This window comes from Oreochromis niloticus, linkage group LG16 (genome assembly GCF_001858045.2).
Source record: "Oreochromis niloticus isolate F11D_XX linkage group LG16, O_niloticus_UMD_NMBU, whole genome shotgun sequence".
In the NCBI taxonomy this organism is placed as follows: Eukaryota; Metazoa; Chordata; class Actinopteri; order Cichliformes; family Cichlidae; genus Oreochromis; species Oreochromis niloticus.
In genome coordinates, this window is record NC_031987.2 from 33,611,788 (window position 1) to 33,623,699 (window position 11,912).

Consider the following 11,912-nt stretch of genomic DNA (forward strand, 5'->3'; position numbering starts at 1 on the left):
TGTGTAATTTCATAATTTCCTAACTATAATATTTTAGAATCCGTTTTTTTTTTAAATAAGTATCTGGCAGTCAGGATGAGATTGATAAAGCAATCCATCCACACCAATTCAGGGTCTCAGTCATTATGTGATCTGATAGTAAGGTTTCTGCCCAACACAGGTTAAATTTCATGGTTCAGTGTTGTTGACTGTATGCTCATAGACGTATGACTGGCCCCCAGTATCAGTAGATAGGTTATGACTGGTCCCCACTGTGAATTACACAAAATATGATTGGTCCCCATTAAAACAAAAATTCAGGTTTAAAATTTATTTGAGAGTTTTTGACTTTTCAAGTCATTTTCAAGTTTAGATGAATTTATTATGAATTTAGGAGTGAAAATCATGTCTTTACACCCTTTGGAAAGGGTGGATCCCATCAGGTACCTGTCACTCAGTGGACCCCACGATGTAGGAAAAACGTGTGTGTGTGTGTGTGTGTGTGTGTGTGTGTGTGTGTGTGTGTGTGTGTGTGTGCTAAGATGACAACCGGAAATAAAAATGCTGAAAAGTGTTCAAACGTGGTCGGGTCCGTCATGCGTCAGTTACACTCTGTATTTGTTTACTTATGTCTCAGTGTCAAGTCAGCGTTTCTCTTTCCTGCTTAACTTTGGCAGCTCATGTTTCCATGGGTCCCTGTCTGTTTCTCCCGTCACATCCCTGTTTCTGTCCGGTTTATCTCTTTGTAGTCATGTTAAGTTTGTCTTGTCTCTTCAATCATGTCTCTGTGTTTATTTACTTCTTCCCTGCGTCAAGTAAGTTTTAAACCTTGGTCTCTGTCGCTGTGTTTGCGTGTTGCCTGTAATATTATGATAGTCTTTTTTTGTCCAGTGTGCGTTCAGTTTTGATTCCCCTATCTCATTAGTCTAATATAATTCACCTGTGTTACCAGGTGTGTTCAATCTCTCCGGAAGTGGATTAGGGCCACTGGAAAAAATAAGCACAAAACAGGTGACGTCTTTAAATTTTTTTTTCAGAACTGTGAGAAAAAAAAGGTCACAAATACACAAATTTTCCCACTTTGACTTTTCTTGCGGTCAAAGTGTTTGACCCAAGAAAAGCGGAGAAGAAGCGGAGGGGGTGGGGGTGGAGGGAATACTTGTGAAGGTCAGCCAACCAGAAAGCAGATGACCAAGGGTTTCAAAGTTTACATTAGCACTGCGATTACTGAGGAAATCAATGCAAAACATCAGAAATTCCTCATTAGGAGCAAAAAAACAAGGGTGAGCATTTTGGCTATCTGTAACCATTAGCTAACTACCTAACTGGCAAACGCACTGATCAGTGTGTTGCCTTGACATTAGTGTTCGCTCAGATATTTGACAGACAGTCCACATGCCAGCAGTGTCTTCTCACTCCGTGCTGGAAGTAAAAGAGGACTGTTTTTGGGTTTTTTTTACTTTTGTTTATTTATATGTCACTCTTGAGCCCGCTCTCTGAACAACTCAGTGACATCAATACATTACCACCTCATGGTTTGAAATGATCAAACAACAGATCTAGAGTGTGATTTTTTTTTCTTTTTTTATATTTTGAGAGGAGCAAATTGAGTGTAATAATACATGAAATGCCATTTTCAGTATCTTTCAGGGTAACAAAGACTGGACAGTGGGGTGATTTTATTTATATAGCCTTTCACACCCCCAAAAGACGTTGCGCCAAAACTGTGACTACCCCAAGGATCGGGTCCCCCGGGACAGAGTAATATAATGTACACTGTTAAGTACCAGGAGGACTGCCGCGATTTATACATGGGGGAAACCAAACAACCTCTTGCTAAGTGGATGGCAAACACAGAAGAGTTAACTTGTTAGGCCAGAACTCCACAGTGTTTTTACATAAAGGAGTCAAGGAGGCTATTTACATGAAAAGGGAAAGACCATCTCTGAATCAAGGAGGGGGCCAAAGAGTTCATCTTTCACCATCTTACAGTGCTGTGATTGCAGCCATTCCCCAACTCTCTGTAAATGGTATTCATGGTCATTGATCATTTTTCACAGATCAATGGTCATGACAATTTGCAAATTAATGATCAAAACACTGACCTCACAGCCCATTGTTCATCAGTGGTGCTAGTTTAAGTTATTATGCAAATACTGTTTATAAGGTTGGGGAAACCTGCACTGATCTGAAATTGTCATCTGAAAAGTCACTTGGGTGATGAAATGTTACCTGGATGACTGAGAATGTGTCAAGAGACAGAGTAGTGTTTTGAATTACAGCCACCATCATACTGCCCAAAGAACACTAAAAACACTGAATAGTCATGGGCCGTTACCAAATCAGGTTATGCAGTACCTGACCAGCACAGCGATAAGGATAAATAGTGGTAGCTGTATTTACCTGTTATGACTGTATCCTCTGTTAAGCTCTGTTTCAGTACAGAAACTAATGATTCCATTTAGGAGATGTGTTTCTATAATTTAGCTGCATGTTATATGTGCTGAACCAGATTTTTGACATTTCAACGTATCCAGAGACAGTTATCCTTCCCCTAACTTTGGCATTATATTACAGGCATCGGATTCAAATTGAGCTAAGATAGCAACAGTGAGAGGATTTTCTTTGTTTTTGCATTACTAGCTACCTTTGTGCAATTTGCAATTAAATAATGGGGATGCAAGAGATTTGAACATCTATTAATATAATAGATAAAGTTTAATAGACAAAATGTGACCTTGAAGTATAAGCACATTTTATTTGTTGATTGCTTTCAAGACAGCATTAGTACCAAATATAATTAGGTAGGAATATTAAAATCTGTTAGGTTAAGGCTGTGTGCAGGCAGGAGTGGTGGTAAGGAGGACCCAAAGTGCAGACGCTCGGAGGCAAAAGTGTATTTCAAAAAACTCAGCTTTAATGCTGGATGGCAAAAAGTAACAAAAACCCCAAAAATACAAAATAAACTTACATGAAACAGGCAGACGGAACACACAGCAAAATGAACGGTAGATCGCGACACGGACATGGAGAAACACAGGGCTTAAATACACAGAGGGAGCAATCAGGGAATGAGTAACAGGAGGGAAACACAGCTGGGACAAATCAGAACTGACGAGACAAGGAAGCGTAAACTGAACACACTGAGATAAGACAAAGACCATCAAAGTAAAACAGGAAGCACATAACACAGACCGAACAAAAGACACAGACTCACATGCAGGCACTACACCAGAGGGAACAGAGACATGGGACCAGGTCAGACAGACACTGACTGGACGTGGGGATACAGCAGACAGGGGAGACAGCAACTAAGGATCACACCGAGACATAAACCAAAAGATAGAACTCAAAAAACCCCAGAAATGATAAATCATATAATAAACACTGGGTCAACGACCCAGGCATCCTAACAGTACCCCCCCCCCCCAAAGGGCTGGCTTCCAGACAGGCCAACCCGAAACACCAAAACAAAACAAAACAACCCAACCAGGGTGGGCGGCGGGGGTTCAGGACGGAGGGACCAAAACAAACCAACCACAAGGAGCCTGAAACAAAAAAAAAAAAAAATGCAAACACAGGAGCCCGGAAAACAACAGAACAAAAACAGGCTCACGACAGGTGGAGGTGGCCAGGAAAAACAGTGTCCACAAAGTTCAGGGGGCCGGCCCGGAGGCTGACGGCCCAAGAGCCCAGAAAACAGTTCAGGAGGCCGACCGGGTGGAAGGCACCGGCGGCGACGGAGCAGGTCAGGAGGCCGGCCGGGCGGGAGGCACCGGCGGCGACGCAGTTCAGGGGGCTGTCCATGATGGTGATGACAGCCATTGGCCTGGAAAGTGGCCGGACAGGACGAGGACATCCAATCAGAGGCCTGGAAGGAGGCCGGCGACGACAACGACGATGTCCAGCCAACAGCCTGGAAGATGGCCGGACAGGACGTGCAGGATGAGCAGGCCGGACAGGACATGCAGGATGAGCAGGCCGGACAGGACGAGCAGGCCGGGCAAGACGAGCAGGCCGGGCAGGACCAGACGGCATGGAGACCTCAGGCGCAGACGAAGCTAGACAGAGTGAGGCAGGACCAGGCAAAGCTGAAGCCGTGGCTGAAGCTGGACCAGGCGAAGCTGAAGCCGAAGACACGGAGGCCGGACCAGGCGACGCAGAGGCTGAAGCCGGACCAGACGAGGGTGAAGACTCAGAGGCCGAACCAGGCGTGGGAGCCGCAGGTGGTGGTGCTGCAGGCGACGGCGTGGGAGCCGCAGGTGGTGGCGCTGCAGCGACGAAGGCTGGACGGGCCCCTCGGATCCTCCAGCGGAGGCAGGTGGCTGGACGGGCCCCTCGGACCCTCCAGCGGAGGCAGAAGGCTGGTGCGGTTCTCCAGAACCCCCAGCGGGAACAGAAGGCTGGACGGGCCCCTCGGACCCTCCAGCGGAGACGAACAAAGACTGGTGCGGTTCTCCAGAACCCCCAGCGGGAACAGAAGGCTCGACGGGCCCGTCGGACTCTCCAGCGGAGACGAACAAAGGCTGGTGCGGTTCTCCAGAACCCCCAGCGGGAACAGAAGGCTGGACGGGCCCCTCGGACCCTCCAGCTGAGACGAACAAAGGCTGGTGCGGTTCTCCAGAACCCCAGCGGGAACAGAAGGCTGGACGGGCCCCTCGGACCCTCCAGCGGAGACGAACAAAGGCTGGTGCGGTTCTCCAGAACCCCCAGCGGGAACAGAAGGCTGGACGGGCCCCTCGGACCCTTCAGCGGCGGCAAACAAAGGCAAAGTAAAACAGGAAGCACATAACACAGACCGAACAAAAGACACAGACTCACATGCAGGCACTACACCAGAGGGAACAGAGACATGGGACCAGGGCAGACAGACACTGACTGGACGTGGGGATACAGCAGACAGGGGAGACAGCAACTAAGGATCACACCGAGACATAAACCAAAAGATAGAACTCAAAAAAAAACCCAAAATGATAAATCATATAATAAACTCTGGGTCAACGACCCAGGCATCCTAACAAAATCAAGTTGATAGCCTGATTACTGTTGAATTGTTAATAGGTAGGTTAGTGGACTGTACTTGTACTGTTATGAATGGCTAAACTAGGGACTGGTAGACTCAAGAACAAGATCCAGACAAGGACAGAGAGGCACAGACCTTAGGTAACATGTTAATATAAATGAAAGTAGGATGGAATGGGGAAGTCAGGCAAGACAGAGGAGAAAAATCAGGTATAAAACTCTTTTACATTGTCCCTGGCATGACTGACACGCAAACTGAAAACTTGGGAGGTTGACCAGGAAAAAACAGATGAAGCTAAGTAATTCATGGGGTCAGACTTAACACCAGCGGCCAAAAACAGGGACTAATCCAAGTGGCCAGCGGTGCCAGCAGAGCAGTTCAGGAGGCCACGTGACAAGCAGTGCAGGTGGAGCAGTTCAGGCCCGTCGTGTGGCCAGCAATGCTCCACTGGGCACTGACGGAGGCGAAGGAACACCGCGGGAGGCATGGCCGGTGGCCGGAGACGGCGTGGCATGGCAAGTGCCTTTACCAGGGAAACTGGAACAGATGCAGGGAAAGCTGCCCAGCCTGTAGCACAGTTAGCTGCCCTGCCTGTAGCCCAGCCACTTCTATCCTCTGCTGGAGACTCAGAGGAGCTCAGTCTGCCAACAGAGGACTGTTTGCCTGGGCTGGAACAGACTGTCTGCCCTGCACAGCCCCAGCCGTCATCTGCTTCACCATCTGCAGCTGCTGGGCCACCATCATCTCACCTGCCTGCAGCTGCTACACCACCATCCTCTCCACCACCTGCAGCTACGGCGCCACCCGGACCTGCTCAGCATGAGCCGGAGGTCGCCACGCTGCCTGAGCAGCCCGCTCTGCCCGAGCAGGAGTTCAGCGTGCCGGAGGGGCCTGCACGTCATCCACATCCTTGTCCAGCACGGCGCCCTCGTCCAGCACGGCCAGTACCTAAGTCCCAGCCGCCCCCATGATGGGCGGCCACTGGAGCTGTGCCGCCGCCACCACTGGACCCATGGCAGGCCACCAGAGCTGCAACACTGCCGCCACTGGACCCGTGGCAGGCCGCCGGAGGTGGCACGCCACTGCTGCCAGACTCATGGCCTCCTGAGCCGCTATGCTGCTGCCACTGGACTCGTGGCAGGCCACCAGAGCTGCAGGCCGCCAGAGCTGCAGGCCGCCAGACCCGCGGCCACCCACCAGAAATGCTGTTTCAATGTAACCGTACGTTCTCTAGCATATCAAGACACAGGCCCCAGCTCACCCGAGAGTGGAGGCCAAAGGGGTCCAGGCATACCCTGAGGACCCGCTGCCATTCTGGCATGAGGGACACTAAGGCCCTGACGGAGTCCAGGGGCATGCCTAGAAAGGTGGTGCTCTGAGATGTTCCAACCTGCTCTTTCTGGGATTCAGGCAGAGCCCCAGAGCCTGAACATAGGAGACCAGGAGGGCAATATGGCTGCGGGACTGTTCTACTGAGGAGGTGCAGACCAGCTAATTCAAGATTCTGAGGTCCCGCCGCCTCATAGCAGCAAAGGCTGCGTCTACACACCTGGTGAAGGTTTGGGGTGCCAGGGAGATGCCAAAGTGGAGGACACGGAACTCGAAGATCTGCCCCTCAAACCCAAATTTGAGGAACCGGCAGTGCCCCTGCCAGATAGGGATCTGGAAGTAGGCGTCCTTCAGATCAATCGTGGCAAACCAATCCCCCGCATTGATGGCCTGACGCACTTGGGGACCATCAGCATCTTGCACTTCAGGGGCCAGAGATAACCACTGAGGCCCCTGAGGTTCAGAATGGGACGAAGACCCCCGTCCTGCTTGGGGACCAGGAAGCAGTGGGAGAAAAACCCCGCTTGGCTGTCCCCAGTGTCTACCTCCCGTATGGCTCCCTTTGCCAGAAGCATCACCAGTTTCTCCCGCAGCACCAGGGCCTGCTCTGGGTCGCTCACAGAGGTGAAAGTCGGGACGGTAGTTACAGGGGATCTGCGGCAAAACTGCAGGTGATAACCCTGGGTCATGGTGGCGATAACCAGGTGATAACCCAAGGATCCACCCCCACGGCTGACCAAGCCACCCTGCACTGGTCTGTAGATAGGGAGGGGGGCTGGGTGACCTGCCTCCAAGAGATGTCAGGAGGGAGGGGGGCAGCTGGAGCTGGGTCGCTCCTGGGCCCAACATGGCTGTAGGGTCAACCGGCAGCCTCATAAGGCAGGTGGTCATCCATCTGGAGCTGGGATTGAGACAGCCAGAGGTGGCGATGTGCTACCTAGAACGAGGCTAAGGAGCAGCCTGTAGCAATGGCCTGCTCTTTCATAAGCGAGGCTAGGAGAGAGGAGGCAGACAGCAGCTCCCCTACACCATCTAGGTCCCCCCGAGCTCGCCTGCAACTGACGGGCCAAGTGTTGTACATGAAGCGACAAAATGGCTGTAGAATTGGAGAGGCAGGCCTGCGTTGCCATAGCCCTGTGCAACTTAGCCAACTGGGCATCCATCATCCTCATGTCCCTGTTAGGGCATGCAGCCCTCCCCAGGAGGGGGAAGGGGGCCACAGCAATCTGCTCCCGGCCATGCATAGCATCAGATTTTTTACAGGCAGGGGACCAACAAAGCAGGTCGGCAGGGGCCTCAAATTGCCTGCACACCTGAAAACCAGGCAGCAGTGGCACCTGCGATAGGAGGCGCTGAGGCTGCATGACATCATCAAACCTCGGGGGTACTGAGACAGGAACCTCGGGGAGGGGCATCTCAAGTACCCGGGATGCCTTTTCTATGAGCTGATAGAAACCCACCTGGCCTGACACCGTGCCTGGGGAACCAGCTGGGAGCAGTCCAGGGGACAGTCAACAGAGGAGAGGACGAACACTTCATCAACGTCTTCCCCCTGTTAATCAGCCTCCACTGGTTTAAGCTCAGAGGCGGGGCCATGGGAAGGAACACTGTGTGAGGGGCCTGGCAAATCAGGAAATGGGAGGGGACCCAGCCCATGGGCCTGCATGTCCTGCCTCCACTGTGGTGGCAGCCATTTTCCTCATTTTGGGCTCAGAAACATGAGATGGGGGATGGGCGTCCCGTTTGGATGCAAAAAAACGAGCATGGGCCTCTCCGTGCAGTCCGTGCTGGCAAGATAAAGCAGTTCATCCAAGCGTCACGGGCTTCTCTGGCCAACAAAGCATGATACGGGCCCAGGCATAGCACACACTGCTCATGCCCATCTTCTAACGGCATGGAAATGCCACACTCCAAGCAAGTTTGGGATGTATGGGCTGCCATACGTCTGGCCAAGCAGGGGGGCGGGGCCATGTGCTAACCAGGAAACAGCTAACAGGTAAGCCGGCACGAGCTGCCACCTTAATTCCCCCTTCACTGTTTATGTCCACAGTGCTGATAGATGAAACTATGTGCTTGTTGTCACTAAACGTCACTCTAGCCGCTGAGCTACGAGTGGGGTCCTGCTGGCCGTGTTAACCCGTGCTGCGGGCAATACCCCAGACAGAAATCCCGGCTAAAATAGGCTGGAGAACTTTCACTTGCCGGATGAAGAAGCAGCATAGCGAAGTCCGACTGGCATGTAAGCTGGCGAATGCAGGCAATACGCCAGGGCGACACAGCCTACAAAGCCACTCGAGCACAGACACTAGCTTTCTAAGGGAGATCAGGACTAGGGGAGAAGCAGCGTCCAGGGAGGCTGCCAAAACAAGCTCCTAATGGACACACTGCCACAACGCACACACAACCCCAGACACACGGTGCCATACGTTGGTACCAGTACATCACACACGCTCAACTCAAGTGGAGATCAAACGATCACCGGTGTCATGTTTGCACGGCTGTTTTATACGTAAGCTGTCGGGTGTGGCCGGGCTAGCCAGAGTGTCTTAAAGAAATATCCACACGCCACGACCAAGGGGGGCGTCATACCCCGTACATATGGAATATGTAACCCAGTGGAGAGATAGTCTCGATATGATAGAGAACAACTTTTAGGGTATCTTAGTTTTAGTTTCATCACCTTTTGCATTCTTGTTTCTGTTTGTAGTTATCTTTATAGTTTATTCTCTGACTTTTATTCAATCCTTTCTCCATTGTGGTCCCTGTTGTTTAGTCTTCACTGCTGTTTCCTTCCGTGTCTTCCTTCTGTCAAGTTTAGTTTTGTGCCTGTGTTCCATGTTTAGTTATTGTTACTCATTTCTGTTTTTACTTTGCTAGATAGTTGTATCCTGGGTTTGGTATTAAGTTTTATTTCCCCTGTCTAGTTATCATTTAGGTAGTTTCACCAATTCTTCTTTTGCCCCAGCTGTGTTGTTTTCCCCACATTAGTCTCCACAATATTTAAACTCTGTTTGCATGCGTTGATCATTGTGTTGTACTGCATGTTTCCTTTGTGGTTTTTTCTGTTTGATTTTTTTAGATATTGTTTCTGCCACTTTTCGATGAATTTTTCACCAAAAATAAAGATTTGTTTCTTGTCTGTTCACTTCATTATGTGAGTCTGCATTTTGGGTTCCACCAAACGTGATGTGTGTGTTTTTTATTAAAAGAAACAATATCTATAGGATTAGAAGTGCTACACAATTAAGAGGCAGAATTATTTAATGACTAAATACACATTTTGTCACAGCTGCAGTAGCAGACGTGTGGAGTTTGTGAGAGAAGGACCCAAACGCAGGTACTGGCTTGGATGTGAGCAAACTTTATTTTCACAAGGTGAGGATACAGACTGAAGTGGCGATGGGAAAACTTAAACTGGGAAAACCTACAAACGAATCCGAAACCACAACTCACAGAATGACATGCAGGGAGAAACTTACGAAGGTTACACAAACGTACCAATCACAAACAGGAGAAAACATAGGGCACACAGGAGCAATCAGGGAATGGGAGGGAAACACAGCTGGGAAAACGAGACAAGACAATGGTAAATGGCCTGTATTTGTATAGCGCTTTTCTAGTCCCTAAGGACCCCAAAGCGCTTTACACAACCAGTCATCCACCCATTCACACACTGGTGATGGCAAGCTACATTGTAGCCACAGCCACCCTGGGGCGCACTGACAGAGGCGAGGCTGCCGGACACTGGCGCCACCGGGCCCTCTGACCACCACCAGTAGGCAACGGGTGAAGTGTCTTGCCCTAGGACACAACGACCGAGACTGTCCGAGCCGGGGCTCGAACAGGCAACCTTCCGATTACAAGGCAAACTCCCAACTCCTGAGCCACGATTGCCAAGACAAGGGGAAACAAAACTACACACACTATACACACACAGGACAGGGATTATCAAAGTAAAACCGGAAATGCAACAGGTATGCACAGACATGGCAACAGAGAGGGAACACAGAGACGTAGGACAGGCACAGAGACACAGAAGGAGCTCAAAATATAAAACCTGAGAACTAGGACAGAAACAGAACAGAGACTTAAAATATAATACAAACAGAAGACCATAATTCACAGAATAAACTTGACCCAAAAAACACATAACACTGGGTCAAATGACCCAGGACCCTGACACATTTATTTCAAGATCCTTTTACTGATTTTTTTCAGTACACTGTAAGTTAACAAATCTAAATGCATCTAGAGACTTATGCAGAAATTTGGTCAACTGTATATAAGAAAGCATGTTGGGACACAGTGTGTGACAGTCGGATTGGCGCAGTGCACCTAAATGTTTCATTTCAGCTCGGTGCCATAAGTATTCCCTATATCTACACATGGCAGATTAAAAAGGTTATTGTTATGAAGATTTTAAACAATGGGAAGGAGATTACAAACTATTCTACGGAATCTCCACGTCCTGGTGGAGCTTCATGGTGAGTGGGACATCTGAAGGGGAGTTCGTGTGTACTTTTCTTTTGCTTTAAACTGACTAGAATAAACTAAGGGATTGACAGGGAACCCAGACTGAAAATCTTTTGTTGGTTTGCTTGGTTTGTTTGTTTCTTTTGTTTTGTGTTGTTAACTGAGATGTATGAGCCCCTGTTATGAGCTGAGAACTTCAGTGTTAAATATATCGCTTGGTGATTACAACATATATTGAGCTGGATTTCGTTTAATGTTTAGAGTGGTCTGGAAGAGCTTGAGCATCCCTTGTGTATGGTTTGCAAAAAAACTAGGGTTCATCTTATGTGTCTGCAGAGAAACCTGACTGGCACCCCAGAAGAGACAGAAGAGGCACCTCATTGTCGAACCACCTTGGCAAGCAAACGGGCACATAAAAGATTTTTTTGGACCTACCTTAGGTTTTTGGGACACACAGTTTCTTCTTCAGGGGTGGAAGTGGATCCTGAAAAATCCTGAAAAAAATGATTTCCCTTCTCCTTGAAACATAAAGTAGCTGGAGGTGTTCCTGGGAATGGCATGGGTGGTACCAACAATTTTTGCCCCAGTCCTCACAGCTCACAGAACCACTGAATGCCTTGAAGCATAAAGAAACAAAATTCATTTGGACTCCCAGGTGTTAAACTGCTTTTGAAAGCCTAAAACAACACCTAGTTTCTCCACCTGTACCAGGGTTAGGGTTCATTCATTGTCGATGCAGTGACGTATTGGGTGCGGTGCTGGCTCAACCAACTCAACTCCAATACAGAACAACAATGTCTTGCTATCAGCTGGCCCTTGGAAAAATTACCCAACTTGAAAAATAGTCTCCCAACATTTTTCTTTTGTCTGCATTTTCAAAACTCATAAACCCAAATACAAGGTTTATAACCATGCCATGACCACCACCTCAGTGTGTGAGTGTGTGTGTGTGTGTGGGGGGGGGGGATCACAACTCACAATAATTTCTAATGTGAGCTCTAGTAGATTTTCTTTGTGTACATGCTGTAATCCGCTGACATGCTGCTCTTTGTGGATTTACACAACTGAATTTGCCAACATGTACACAGTTTCATGAGCCATCTTGGCT